Below are 13,182 nucleotides of genomic sequence, written 5' to 3'. Positions count from 1 at the left end.
TATTTAAGCAAATCCAGATTTGTCAAAATGGTTTAAAGCGACACGTGGAGTTGTGGCTTAGTGAGTCAGCATTGGAACGGACACCCAAAAAATTACCGTCAGGCCTCGCCAAGCCGAAGAGAACGGGAGAGAAAAGAGCGGTGAGGCAGAGAGGAACAGGGTCTCACTGGGGGCGTAGAGCTAAAGGGATGCGGTGAGATCGGAGCAAGTGTCTCTCACAAAGGAACGTTTTTGGGACTTGCTTCGTTTGTTCCGCATCAGATATATCAGGTGGAGCCCGGTCCCTTTATAGTAGACTTGGCGTGATTCGGGGGAAGTGCAGCAACAAAAGAAGGCTGCAGCCCATCGTAGGCAAACAGAAGAAACCAAGGAAGGGTTATGGCGTTTCGCAGAAGCATCGGCAGCGTATCGCAAAAGCTTGGCAAACAATCAGACGAATGTAGAGCATGTAAACGAACCACGAGTACTGAGGTAAGCATCGGCAGCAGCTAACTCGTCACTAACGTAGAATAGTTTCAACTATTGAAGCTGTCATTCTAATTGTGGGCAAATTCACTGCCTCCAGCGCACTACTCGCCCGTGTATCATTGAATATCGATGCCACCGTACTTTTCGCGCTTCTGGACTTGCGAGCTATTTCTGTCTTAGAAAGCCGGCGCCGTGGACTTTGTTCAATATGTCAGCTTTCTCGCCACGCTTGAGTAAGCCGCCTGACCACGTAGGCATCGCTGATCGGCGCTGCGTGGTGGATGGAATAAAAGAGCGCCTCCTTTGAAACGGGATGCTGGTAGTAGCCACATTGCTCGGCTTTTTCCTCCCTCATATCTTAAATGCTGTCATACATCCATTATTTCGTCATTTCAGTTATCAAGTTTTTATTTCTACTTTTCTAACTTCGAATCACCTTTCTGCTTTACATCCATTATTTCGTCATTTCAATTATGAAGTTTGTATTTCTACTTTTCTATATTCACCTTTCTGCTTTTCATCCACCAATCATCCGATCGCGTTTGCTAGCTTCCACCGCAGAGCCATTCACCCGATAACTGGTGTGTAAACCCTATTCACCATCAGGCTTAGCAGGCGGCAGTTGTTGCCGGAGTTCTTTAACGCGCACTAACATCGTACAGCACACGGGCACCTTGAGTTTCACCTTCATTGGAGAGCGGCCGCCGGGACAGTCGATCGCCCTAACCACTGCAGCAACGGGGCGGTGCTTAAAATGACAGCGAAACGTGCGCACCCTGTGAAGATCAACTTTTGCATCTTAGTAGAGATCAGACACACGTCGCCAGTGGGTTTCGAACACACGCTGAGGCAAAGTTTCGCTGTCCACGGCATTACAAACACCACTCCGCCGGCTCCGTAACGATTTCCTTGGCCCGCTAGCTGCCCGTTTCCCTCAGTGATTCGCATGCCATGCCATCTTGGTCTCTTACACTGATTTACAACTCCTTTGTTAGCTACGACTTGTCCGTGCTAAAAAAGCCCTAAAACACCCGATAAATACCCAACTAAACATAGCAATACGTGGCAATTGAAGCCTAAACGAAGCAAAACACCCAAACGAGAGGTAAATAATGCTTTTACGTGTTTATCAATCTCAGCCAACATAAACCGGTGCTAACTATTTTATGTGCGACTTTAGCTTCGCTCACCGGTTCTGCGCAGCAGACGGGAAGCGGAACACTTTTACGTTCTGCTTGCATTACCCACGACTTAACAGATCCTGAATAACTAGTCCACCATGCTAATAAGCCAGAGCAACAAAAAAGTGCTTGCCCAGCATTAGTCGGCATGCGTCAGCAAGAGGAGGATGAACAAACGCCTAAGAACTGGTGGTGCCTTCAGAAGAAGTGCAGAGTTCCTGAGAGTTATTTTTTTCGGGCCCTCAGCTTCTCTTCCTGTACCGTGGTGACAGCAGCGACCACTTCGAAGACGCGGACTGCCGAACCCAATGCTGCGACTTCATTAGTCAAAAGGTTTCATTTTTATCGTCATTCGCTTTCATTCCACAGCACTACGCTAATACTTGCGCACGGGTGGGGCGGCGTGGCAGGCCGATGTGTAAGTTCACCTAGAACCATCGTCAGCGCGTGCGAAGTGTTGATTTTAAGCGGATTTGTTTGTTTGTTTTTTTCCTTTTGCACAGACTTTGGGAAACCGAAACGTCTCTACGTCTACCTTAAAGGGCGTCTACTGTAATGTGGTAGGTTACGAATGAATGCTAATGAGCATTACCGTGTTTTTGTTCACATCCAAGCCTAACGGAACCTGCAGGGTAGCGCTTGCTTTGCGACGCGAGATTGACCTCGACCTCAGCCAGGCGCAGGCAGTTCCGCATTGTTTCGGGATGAGTTGATTCCGGCGTCTTATCACACGTTTTCCTGCCACCAATATTTTTTTACTGCTGCCGAGAGCAGCAGGCATACTGTTCTCAGCGCCGAGCGGATGAAAGAAGCCCACCGGTCCGAGTTACGCCGAGTCGCGGACTGAAGATATCGCCTGGACAGTCATTAAACCTTTCATAACAATCCGTTCATAGGCCTCTGTGTACGCGCAAATAGTAGATAAAAGTCCATTCCTTACATGCTTACAGAGCAGTGATGCATTCGCAGCCTTTTCTTAGCGCGCAAGCCTAACGCTTTGCGAAAACGTCTGCCTAAATTATCGGAATCGAAACCTGAGCACATTTATCATTCGTTATTCGTTGGTTAGCACTTGTCATGCGTAGTCGCCTGCAGGAAACAATATCTTGATAGCTGCGTTTAATTTTTACAATAATAGAGCTACCAATAACTGCCTTATATATCCAAAATATCAAATAAAAATTATTGGGAAAACATCTAGCTACTTTTAGCTCCTTGCTACATTTTTTAGCTACTTTTAGCTACTTTCACGCTGCCATCTAGCTACTTTTGCTCACCGACATTTGGCAACACTGTCTCCACCAAGCTATCGACGGAGCGTTTTCCCCAGCGGCGAGCGAGAGCGCGTGCGTGCCTTGCGTCGGACTATATTCGCGCCTTACCGAAGACAACTGTTTGCGCATGCGCATTGAGGCTGCATAACAAGGTGCGCGACGTTACGAATCGACGCAGCGGTGGAGACTGGCGCGGCGGAATGCAACGGCAGAACACCTGTTAAAAGCCACAGCTGGCTGCCATGGTTACGGCGCATGCAAAGTTGTGGCCTATGACAAACACTGCGAAACTCGTTTCCACTAGCCCAGTGTAGCTTTCGAAAGCTGCTCGTAAAACTCGCACATGCTTTCGGATCAAAGGCGGAAATTTTTAAAGCCAGCGGACCACGTGTTTGTAACTGCTTAAAGTTAGCTTGGACACCCGTATACTGCTTCCCAGGGGCATTCCCGTAATTTTTCGTTCACAGCCCCGCGCCGGTTGTTCTGAAAACAGGGCATTTAACGATATTTTATCTCTTAGCACGGGATGATGTATGCTTTGCTCACCTCTACGAGGCACAAGGCGGTTGAATAGGTCGAAATAAAATCAGAGCCTCCTTTCCAGCATTGCGATGCCCGCTTCTCGATTCCGGATATGGGGGATGCCTCTAGCTATGTCCAATCCTGTGTGGCAAACTGATGTCCCCGACGACGCCTTCAGCGGTTTCGATGTCATCGGTACCCACGCAGAATAATCAGCGGGCCATCCCCAAGCGGTCGTCACTTTCTTGACAGTCACCTCCGCTGTCCACCAAGATGGCGACTGTGCGACTGTCGTTACGATACTGCGTTCATCACGTGCACTGGCGGTCAATGCCTTATCGTGAATCACGGGTAGCGTGGTGTCGGAGTGGGAACAGCAATCAAGCGGACGATACGAGACGGAGTTGAGAAGAACAAATGAAAATAGCTTTATACAGCTATTTACAGCAGGACCAAAGAACTCTGAGAGCAGGACGGCAGCCTGCCTCCGTTGAGAGCCTCTCGAGCAATCTCTCTAGTCAGCCTTCACACAACACCCGTGTCCGAAAACACTCTTCCTCTCGTCCGGCCCCGCCCACGCAGTCACAAATCACTGTCAGGCAGCAGGCGGTCGAGATGCAGCTGCAGGTCCCAAGGTCTCGGGTCCCATCTCGGAGCCGATGGCAACAAGCGTCCGATGGTCGGCCGTGCATCCCGGCCTCCTCTCCTGCCTGCCGAGGTCGCGTTCCTCCCGAAACCGCAAACGCAGGGGGAGAACAACGTCCATCCCGCGACACAGCGGCGCCACACAACCCGGCGACGCGGTGAAGCTAGGCCGGCCTGGCGCAACAGCGAAGCCCTCCACTTAGCCCTCGGAGAGAACGGGGGATTCCCGGCCTCGAGGCGACCCACCCGCGAGGGAGAGACCTCGATCAGTGCCTCGGAAATTCTACTCCACAAACATTGACTGCGCCTTCCGAGACGAGGCGAGGCGAGGGAGTGTTGGCAGCGTCTCTTTTGTTGTGTGTGTGCTTGCGCGTGGCCTGCGGTGCAACGGAAACCCGCACAACATCCCGTGCTCCGTACGTACCGAGAGAAACTACAGCGAAGCCCAGCGTCAGCAAAGAGAGGCCAGCCAGCCTTGGGGATCGGATAACGTCTGGCACCTGCGCACACGCGTGATGCCGTCGGATGTACGAGCCAACTCGGCGCTGCAGCTCAAATCTTCCTTTCAGGACAATCAAATAACTAAAAGGCAAAGCCCCAGCAACAAGGACTGCGTTTAATAACATAGAGCGGATGCTACTGCAAGACAGCTCCCGAGGAGCAGCTCTGCTCATTAGAGAAAAAGAAGGCGGGACCCTGATAAGAAAAGACTGTTTAGTGAGCAGGACTGCTTTTTTGTTCTTATCTTCGCACCTTTCTTGCCAGCTCTCAATCACTGCACTCTGTAATGTGAATATATACCTTGTTGATTTTCCCTAAATGATCCTGTCTCCTCGTCCTTTCTCCCGCGATGGGCCACCGCTGGGCCCGGGTCGCAACATCGTCGACGGAAACCAAGGTCGCTTGTTCGCGTCCTCGCATTGCGCGTGGGCCTTAGTGTCCGATCTCGGCAGAGTCGTGTACTGAGGTCGCTGCCCAGACACCGCTGTCGCTTCGCTGGTCAGCTAGGAGCCTTGTCGCGTTATCATCGATGTTGTCATTACATCGGGAGGTCCCCGTTTTTCGGAGCTGAGCCTCCTAAGGCGTCCGCGGTTTTTTATTAAATGTCCCACGACCTGGCCTCGGTGAACGACAGCAACAAATCGGCAACTATCTGCGCTGCGGAGAACTTGTGCCATTAAGCGGTACACTACTGTGGACAATCAACCTTAGGAGGCTCAGCGCTTCCGCCGACGACGGCATGTGACGACGTTGCAACATATACACCATCGCTATGTACATGACAGCATCGATGACAACGCGACAAGGCTCCTAGCTGACACCGCCGCCCAGGCATCGCACTTTCTGGAGCTGGCAGGGTTTTTTTTTTTTAACCTTACATATCTTTTCTAAATGCACTGAAATGCCGGAGAACATCACTATGCGCGCTGCAGGACGTCTGGACATCATGCGGTCTTCATGCTGCAGGACTCGGTCTTCGCATATCATGGCCCTTGACATAGCAAGCACCACAGGCAGTCGGCAGAGAAACAAAATGCATATATGGGCGCGGGAACAGGCGCGTTCATATGGTTTTAGCCAGATCAGCAGAATATATGGAACAAAATTAACCAGACGTGCACGTCGTACAAGTTCTTCAATGCGCCACGCTGCCTCGTGAAAGTATGAACCGTCTATTCCGTCTGCAAGTTCTCTCGCGCATTGAACACTCGTGAATGGTTGCCGTTGGCGTCAGCTGCGAACGATATCTATTTAAGGCTGGAACATCACTATGCGCACTGCAGGACTACATGACACCATGCGGTCTTCATGCAGGCCTCGGCTTTCGATTATCGTGGCCCTTGACCTAGTCTAGGCACCGGTATGATTATTGACGCGCCTCACATTGCTAGTCGACATTGAAAACAGATTGCAACAAATTCTCACGTTACAAACCTCAGCACACTAGCCAACGATCAGTTTGATACCGCAAGTAGCCACCAAGCAAGGAAACAAATTACATAGCCTGAAGGCATTGAAGGCATAGCGAAGTGAATGTCGATAAGAAGGGGAGGGGCCGGGGGATGAAGAGGTCACGCAACCGGTTTTAAAAATCATACAAGGACTATGGTAATGCTATAGAGGCTAGTAAGGCTACGGAGCGTTTAATCGATATGAAGCCCTATCCTACTAGTAAAAGTAGTTTCCGCTAGTTTTCAAACCGACATCACCTCTTCTTTTGGATATTTTACGAGAACTCCGTAGAAGATTCACTGCTTTTTGAGGAGTGCGCGCGCGGGGAGGGGGGGGGGGGGGGGGGGGGGGGGGTGCTACGGAGAGCGCTTCGGTGGACGAAATTCCTCGAACACAGACGGAACAGACTTAAAAGTGACGTAGTTCTGAGTTATCTATTTCTCCAGCCACATCACTCAGGTTGAAACGGAAGATATCTGGGGGTCACATGACATGCTTGGGGCGGTGGAAACCAAACACGCGTCGACTGAAGTGGTGACTGGGAAGACGATCCTCCTACAAAACAGGCAAGGACTCTTAAGGAGGGTTTCTTCCTTTTCGTAAAGACTACCCGATACAAAAGTTTGGTTTGATTTTGTGCGGTTTAACGTCACACAGCGACTCCCAGGTTATGATACGTCGTAGTGAAGTGCTCCGGAAATTTCTACTACCTAAGGTTCTTAGAGAGCACCAACATCGTACAGCACTCGGGCGCCTTCCTTTAGTCTCCATCGAAGGTACTGCGCCTTTTCTTTCCTGCAAACCAATTTGAAATGCTGTACTGCGTCGGCTGCAGTATGCTGTATGATGCGGCGTTCGAGGAAGCAAAGGCGCAGCCCGGACGCCTGGATCGGACGCCCGGCAGGGTCAGCTTGCGTGAATCGCCCGGCGAATCATATCCGGCCATAACGTCACGTTCGGTTAAGGATGGCGGATGTCTTCTGAAACGAACGCCAGCGACTCAAGACCGCACCTCACGGCACAACCAAACCCGTGTCATAATAATGTCAAACTATTCTTGGCACATTAGTTATTAAAACTTCGACCAGACGTGCACGCTTAGCAACATTTTCATCACAACGGCCCCGAGCACATTTCAACAATATTGCTGATTTATGTAAAAATATAACTTGTGTAACGGAAGCAGACATGCCAAAACCCAATAACCGTTTGCAGCAACATTCCATGTGCAGCACCAAATAAAAGGGCCATCTGTTTAAACATCGCCTCAGAGGAGGCGATGGTTTAACCTACACCAGTGTAAGAAATGGATTTTCGCTGCACTAGTGTAGGTTGAACAAATGGCCCTAACGTGTAGCGCGAAGCGAAACGCTAACTTTGCGCTCCTCAATCTTGCGTCGCTTATTTCCGGCATACCTTTTCTGCACTGCCCGCACGCAGTATTTTTTTGACAGGCGTACAGAACTTGCCGCCGTTGGCCACACGGAGAAACCAGACACGCATCCTCGAATATATGCGAATATAGTTGGTCCTCATTTCAGCAAGTGACAACTCCACACAGTAGACGAAAACGCCATGCAGAACAACAGACACGTGACACATCCATGCGCCTTCGTGCACTCTTGAAACGCAGCGTTAATTAAATCCCAGCATTTTCTAGAATAGATCGAAATTGAAATTTCGATTCTAGAAAATGGAGTTCGGAACCGCTGAGTGCGCTCCCGAAACAATACATACTCATTATCATCAGTTACGAGTATTTGCTCACCGAAGTAATACTGTCAGAAAAAAAATTATCATTATAACAGCGAGTCAATAAATGGGGAGAAGCACGGTAGATATGCGGCACGCACCACGCATATCCTAGCGGCCGCATAGAGGCCGATCTCAATCTCAAACCTCCAGGGAGAAGCAGGACGTGAAATTCCCCAACTGGAGGCAGACTTCGAAAAAATCGTGGTGAGATGCAGCAATTCGCGCGCATTTCCGGACCCCAAAATAGACTAGGCTTTTTTCCGCGCACTAGAATGCTGACCCCTTCTCGATGACGAACCCGCGCGAGATCTTTTTGTCCCTGCCAGCGTGCGGACCGATCTCCGTTCTTCCGGACGAAAATAAAACGCACGCTACAGCACCTCCGAGCAAGCGATATATAATACTCACAGCCTTTCAGACGACGAGACCACAGTCGAAGCATCCTCGAGGTAAATCCCGAACGTCAACACGCTAGCCTCGAACACGACACCATCACACCGCACCATTCCACCTCCGACGCCTGAGACAGCACTCGCATAAGTGAGCACGCGCGGATAAAAGAACCGTTGCGTCACCCAATCCAGGCCCAATAAACTCTCAGGAGAGAGTCACGTGATCATTCGCCCGTTGCTGGGCTGTTGCTATGCGCAAAAGGCAGTGATGGCGTCTCAACGGTTTTCACACTGACCAATGCAAGAATTTCGTCTATGTAGACCCATGCTTCCGTTTAGGTGCAGCCGTGTTTCATATCTGCGAAATAACGATACTTGGCGGCTAGCCAAGGCTTCTGGCACGACTCCATCAGGCGTTGTGGGGAGATGCGGGAAGGAGGATATTTCATGGGCACCCTTGGTGACGCTCGCCCCATTTAAAGCGGCCCGGGACACCGGCGGCTTCTACAGTAGTGCTATTTTGCATAGACTAGTTTCTCGCGCATTTTCTATGCCACTGATCGCCTGGGTGCTAACCCCGCGAACTTCTGTGCGCGCCCGCATCCGCATCTACCCTTGCGCGCGTAGTCCACTCCGTCCGCCTCGCCATCTTGTCGGCCCTCCCTCCGTAATCGGCCATCTTGTGAACCATTCCTTGCGCGCTCTCGTGTACGCATTTCTTCGCGCGCCTTACGCGCTCGCTTCTTCACTTCTTAGAGTTCCTTTAGCATGCGCGCCTTGAGCCACCCGCAAGTCCGTCTCGCTTGACAGTCGCTTGAAATGAACTTGCGACGCACGGAGTGGAGTTGAAAGTATTAGCGCACTCAAGATACGGCTAAGCAGAAAAAAAAAAAAAAAAAAAAACGGCTAGATGAGAATTACGCGGAGGTAAGCTAACTACGCGGCTTGCAGAACGCGCCGTCACATGCCTAGCGGCCGATATCAGATGTCTCAATTTTCATCGGAGAAAAGCAGGATGTGAAATTCTACATCTGACGACGAACTCAAAAATCTTGTGGTGATACGCTGCAATTCGCGCGCAGTTTCAACCCCCAAAGATTATTATTATTTTTATTTTTTTTCGCGCGCTCGAATGCTGGCCCTTTCTCGATAACGACCACGACCGCGCAATGTCTTTTGTCCGACCTTTTCCAACTCCCGGATGAAAATAAAAATTATGTACGGACCTCCACGCAAGCGAAACAATACTCACAGCCTTTACGACGGCGAGACCACAGCCGGTACCGTTGTCAGATGGGAGGAGGTTTGGCACCAGAAGGCACCGCACCTCAAGGTCTCACATAACCTATCTGCCCGTGAGCCCCGAAGCATTCCCGACTGTCAACAAGCTGGCCAAGGCCAAGAACACGACACCATCACACCGTGCCACAGCCTCAGCACGAATACTCCTGCCGGCACGGCGGCACCCCCGCAACTGAGACTGGGATAGACGAATCGTTGCGTCACCCAATCCAGGCCCAATAAACTCTCAGGAGAGAGTCACGTGATCATTCGCCCGTTGATATGCTGTTGCTATGCGCGAAAGAAGGCATGGCGTCTTAACGGACTTCGCACTGACCCATGCAAGAATTTCGTCTACGTATACCCATGCTACCGTTTAGGTGCAGCCGTGTTTCATATCGGTGAAATAATGATACTTGGCGGCTTGCCAAGGCTTCTGGCACGACTCCATCAGGCGATGTGGGGAGATGCGGGAAGGAGGGGGGCATCTACTAGGTGTTAAGAGACGCGCGTCTGAGCGGGCGCCGTCGCTCTGGGACATGGTTTTCTCCTTTCCTCCATGGTGGTGGTGAAAACTTTATACTTTGGAGACGTCATCCCGTTGTCCGTGCTCTTTATTTTTTTAATCTGCACACTCTGTGCGCGCCCGCGTCAGCCTCTCCCCTTGCGCGCGGAGTTCATTCCGTCCGCCTCGCCATCTTGTAGGCTCTTCCTCCGTAATCGGCCATCTTGTGAACCGTTCTTTGCGCGCTCTCGTGTACGCATTTCTTCGCGCGCCTACCGCGCTCGCTTCTTCACTTCTTAGAGTTCCTTTAGCATGCGCGCCTTGAGCCACCCGCAAGTCCGTCTCGCTTGACAGTCGCCTGAAATGAACTTGCGACGCACGGAGTGGAGCTGGAAGTATTAGCGCACTGGAGACACGGCTAGACAAAAAAAAAGAAAAAAAAAAAAGCTAGATGAGAATTACTCGGAAGTAAGCTAACTACGTGGCTTGCAGAACGCGCCGTCACATGCCTAGCGGCCGATATCAGATGTCTCAAATTTCATCGGAGAAAAGCAGGATGTGAATTCTACACCTGACGACGAACTCAAAAATCTTGTGGTGATACGCTGCAATTCGCGCGCAGTTTGAACCCCCAAAGATTATTATTTTTTTTTTTTCCGCGCGCTCGAATGCTGGCCCTTTCTCGATGACGAACACGACCGCGCAATGTCTTTTGTCCGACCTTTTCCAACTCCCGGATGAAAATAAAAATCATGATACGGACCTCCACGCAAGCGAAATAATACTCACAGCCTTTACGACGGCGAGACCATAGCCGGTGAGCCCCGAAGCATCCTCAAAGTCCCGACCGTCCACAAGCTGGCTACGAACATGACACCATCACACCCTACCACAGCCTCAGTCCGAATACTCCTGCCGGCACGGCGGCACCCCCGCAACTGAGACTGGGATAGACGAATCGTTGCGTCACCCAATCCAGGCCCAATAAACTCTCAGGAGAGAGTCACGTGATCATTCGCCCGTTGATATGCTGTTGCTATGCGCGAAAGAAGGCAGTGATGGCGTCTTAACGGACTTCGCACTGAGACATGCAAGAATTTCGTCTACGTAGACCCATGCTTCCGTTTAGGTGCAGCCGTGTTTCATATCGGCGAAATAATGATACTTGGCGGCTTGCCAAGGCTTCTGGCACGACTCATCAGGCGATGTGAGGAGATGCGGGAAGAAGAGGGGTATTTTGAAACGTTCCGTCGAGTTCTAACTGTCAAGAGACGCGTGTCTGAGCGGGCGGCGTCGCTCTGGGACATGGTTTTCTCCTTTCCTCCATACTCTGGAGACGTCATCCCGTTGTCCGTGCTCTTTATTTTTTAATCTGCACACTCTGTGCGCGCCCGCGTCAGCCTCTCCCCTTGCGCGCGGAGTTCAATCCGTCCGCCTCGCCATCTTGTAGGCTCTTCCTCCGTAATCGGCCATCTTGTGAACCGTTCTTTGCGCGCTCTCGTGTACGCATTTCTTCCCGCGCCTACCGCGCTCGCTTCTTCACTTCTTAGAGTTCCTTTAGCATGCGCGCCTTGAGCCACCCGCAAGTCCGTCTCGCTTGACAGTCGCTTGAAATGAACTTGCGACGCATGGAGTGGAGCTGAAAGTATTAGCGCACTGAAGACACGGCTAGGCAAAAAAACAAAAAAAAAACAAAAGGTAGTTGAGAATTACTGGGAAGTAAGCTAACTACGCGGCTTGCAGAACGCGCCGTCACATGCCTAGCGGCCGATATCAGATGTCTCAAATTTCATCGGTGAAAAGCAGGATGTGAAATTCTACAACTGACGACCGAACTCGAAAATCTTGTGGTGATACGCTGCAATTTGCGCGCAGTTTCAACCCCAAAATATTCTAGAATGCTGGCCCTTTCTCGATGACGAACACGACCGCGCGATGTATTTTGTCCGACCTTTTTCCAAACGTGCGGACCACACTCCGTTCTTCAGGATGAAAATAAAAACCATGCTACAGGACCTCCGCGCCAGCGAAATAATACTCATAGCCTTTACGACGGCGAGACAACAGCCGGTGAGCCTCGAGGCATCCTTCGCATTCCCGAACGTCAACACGCTGGCCACGAACACGACACCATCACACCGTACCACCGCCTCAACGCGAACACTCCAGCGGGCAGGCGGCACCCCCGCAACTGAGACTGGGATAGACGAATCGTTGCGTAACCCAATCCAGGCCCAATAAACTTTCAGGAGAGAGCCACGTGATCATTCGCCCGCTGCTGGGCTGTTGCTATGCTCAAAACAAGGTCACCGCCGCCTGCCTGCTACGAAGGCCGTCATTGCACCCGCCACCGCTTCAATGGTGGACGACGGCTGTTGCGACGCGGGTCTTTATCTCCCTCTTGTTTTTCTTTCTTCTCTATTTTCTCTTCTGTCCGCACGAAGCAGCGGAGGCGGCTCAGCTACAGAGCTAGTAGCAGGCCTGTGCGTTTTATTTTCCTTCTTCCTACAGTCTCAACAACAACAACAGAACAAGGTAATGACGGCGTCTTAACGGCCTTCGCACGCTTCGCAGAAGAGTCGGACACGACTGAACCGAACTGAACTGAGGCCACCTCAGTTGTGGCTTCTGCGGCTACAGCGTACAGTTTACATCGCTAAGGGAAGGCATCTTCAGCTGTCCCGCGTCATCGGTTCACCCGTCGTCGTGCGGCGCGCTTGGCTGAGCCAGTTTCTTTTCGACTGCTACGTGTTACTTCCTATTGGATGTATATAGCTTCCGATGAGATATTCAAAAGCAATCATGCGGACGTCTGAGCCGAGCAATAAAATTCTAAAGAGTGCCTGACTATTTTGGCGCCAGACTGTTTACCGTCACAGTACATATCCTGTAACTGGTAATTCAAACAGTGCAGCATAAACCCTTTGCTATCCGCCCCCCGTCTCTGCGGCGTTTGAGGGCGTCAAGTAGTGCCCTCGGTGTGCTGTCGGACGCAGTAACTTATGCACACCCCAAAACCCCTGGGCTTCGCGTACCGGCTCTGCTAGGCGGCAAGAACACAAGCTTGTAAGGCCTCAGTCCACCACGATGCACTCGGCTAACCACGTTCTTGTAGTTCCGGCGTTTGATGGAAAACAAATCCATCCTTTGTAACTGCAAAAGGAACACGCTTTCACTGGACATTTTTCTTTAAAAAATATTACGTC

The sequence above is a fragment of the Amblyomma maculatum genome, chromosome 8 (assembly GCF_055883805.1).
Source record: "Amblyomma maculatum isolate TAMU_Amacu chromosome 8, ASM5588380v1, whole genome shotgun sequence".
Classification (NCBI taxonomy): domain Eukaryota; kingdom Metazoa; phylum Arthropoda; class Arachnida; order Ixodida; family Ixodidae; genus Amblyomma; species Amblyomma maculatum.
This window is presented reverse-complemented; position numbering follows the sequence as displayed.